This window comes from Cyprinodon variegatus, unplaced genomic scaffold, assembly GCF_000732505.1.
Source record: "Cyprinodon variegatus isolate N-32 unplaced genomic scaffold, C_variegatus-1.0 Scaffold506, whole genome shotgun sequence".
NCBI classification, from domain to species: domain Eukaryota; kingdom Metazoa; phylum Chordata; class Actinopteri; order Cyprinodontiformes; family Cyprinodontidae; genus Cyprinodon; species Cyprinodon variegatus.
In genome coordinates, this window is record NW_015150959.1 from 533,261 (window position 1) to 535,638 (window position 2,378).

The window sequence follows — 2,378 nt, forward strand, 5'->3', positions numbered from 1 at the left end:
TCTTGGCTGGTCCTTGGTTGCTACTTTGTTGGTACTTGGCTGGTTCTTGGCTGGTCCTTGGTTGCTACTTTGCTGGTTCTTGGTTGCTACTTTGCTGGTTCTTGGCTGGTCCTAAGCTTTTCCTTGGTTGGTCTTTGGCTAGTGTGTGGCTGCTCCTTGGTTGGTCCTTAGCAAGCACTTTGCTGATATTTGAGTTGTCCTTGGCTGCTCCTTGATTTATCCTTGGTTGGTACATGGCTGGTCCTTTATTGGTCCTTGGCTGGTGCTTGGTTTGTCCTTGGTTGGTCCATGGGTAGTCCATAGCTGGTCCTTGGTTTGTCCTTGGTCGGTCCATGGGTATTCCATGGCCGGTCCTTGGTTTGTCCCTGGTTGGTCCATGGGTAGTCCATGGCTGGTCCTTGCTTTTCCTTGGATGGTGCTTGGCTGGACCATGGTTTTTCCTTGGTTGGTCTTTAACCTGCTCTTAGCTGCTCCTTGATTGGTCCTTGGTTGGTCCTCAGCAACCACTTGGCTGCTCCTTGATTGGTCCGAAGCCGATCCTTGGCAGGTCCTTTGTTGGCCCCTTGGCTGGTCCATGGGTAGTCATTGGCTGGCCCTTGACTTTCCTTGGATGGCCTTTGGTTTTTCCTTGGCTGCTCCTTGGGGGCACCTTGATTAATCCTTGGCTGGACCACGGCCAGTTCTGGGCTGGTCCTTGGTTGTTCCTGGGCATTTCCTTGGTTGGTATTTGGCTGGTCCTTGGTTGGTCTTTGGCTGGTCCTTGGCACCACCTTGGTTGGTCCGTCGCTGCACCTTGGCTGGTCCTTGATTGGTCCTTAGCTGCTAGTTGATTCATCCTTGGTTTGTCCATGGGTAGTCCATGGCTGGTCCTTGCTTTTCCTTGGATGGTCCTTCGCTGGACCTTGGTGGGTCCTTAGCTTGCCCTTGACTGGTCCTTGGTTGGTCCTTGGTGGTGCATGGTCCTTAGCTGCTCCTAGGCTACTCCTAGGCTTTTCCTTGGTTGGTATTTGGCTGGTCCTTTGTTTGTCCTTGGTTGGCCCTTAACAAGCACTTGATTGCTCCTTGATTGGTCCTTGGCTGCTTCTTTGTTGATCCTTGGTTGGTCCTTGGCTGGTCCTTGCTTTTCCTTGGATGGTGCTTGGCTGGACCTTGGTTTTTCCTTGGTTGGTCCTTAAACTGCTCTTGGCTTCTCCTTGATTGGTCCTTGGGTGGTCCTTGGCTGGTCCTTGGTTGGTCCCTGGTTGGTCCTTGGTTGGTCCCTGGTTGGTCCTTGGCTGCTCCTTGGTTGGTCCTTAGGAACCACTTGGCTGCTCCTTGATTGGTCCTTGGTTTGTCCTTTGTTGGCCCTTGGCTGGTCCATGGGTAGTCCATGGCTGGCCCTTGATTTTCCTTGGCTGCTCCTTGAGTGGTCCTTGGGGGCTCCTTGATTAATCCTTGGCTCGTCCACGGCTGGTTCTGGGCTGGTCCTTGGTTGCTCCTGGGGATTTCCTTGGTTGATATTTGGCTGGTCCTTGGTTGGTCTTTGGCTGGTCCTTGGCTGCACCTTGGTTGGTCCGTCGCTGCACCTTGGCTGGTCCTTGATTGGTCCTCATCTGCTACTTGATTCATCCTTGGTTGGTCAATGGCTGGTCCTTGGTTTGTTCATGGGTAGTCCATGGCTGGTCCTTGCTTTTCCTTGGATGGTCCTTCGCTGGACCTTGGTTGGTCCTTAGCTTGCCCTTGGCTGCTCCTTGATTGGTCTGAATCCAATCCTTGGCTGGTCCTTGGTTGGTCCTTGGCTTTTCCTTGGTTGGTATTTGGCTGCTCCGTTGTTGGTCCTTGGCTGCTCCTTGGTTGGTCCTTGATTGGTAGTTGGCTACTTCTTTGTTGATCCTTGGTTGGTCCCTGCTTTTCCTTGGATGGTGCTTGGCTGGACCTTGGTATTTCCTTGGTTGCTCCTTGATTGGTCCTTGGGTGGTCCTTGGTTGGTCCTTGGTTGGTCCTTGGTTTGTCCTTTGCTGGTCCTTGGCTGGCGCATGGCTGGTGCTTGGATGGCCCTTGACTAGTCCATGGCTGGTGCAAGGCTTTTCCTTAGTTAATATTAGGCCAGTCCTTGGTTGGTCTTTAGCAAACACTTGGCTGCTCCTTGATTGGTCCTTGGCTGCTCCTTGATTGATCCTTGGCTGCTCCTTGATTGATCCTTGGTTGGTCTTTGGCTAATCCATCGCTGGTCCTTGGTTGGTTCTTGGCTAGACCTTGGTTGGTCCCCACTTTTCTTGGCAGGTCCTTTGTTGGCCCTTGGCTAGTCCATGTGTAGTCCATGGCTGGCCCTTGATTTTCCTTAGATGGTCCTTGGTTTTTCCTTGGTTGGTCCTTAAACTGCTCTTGGCTGCTCCTTG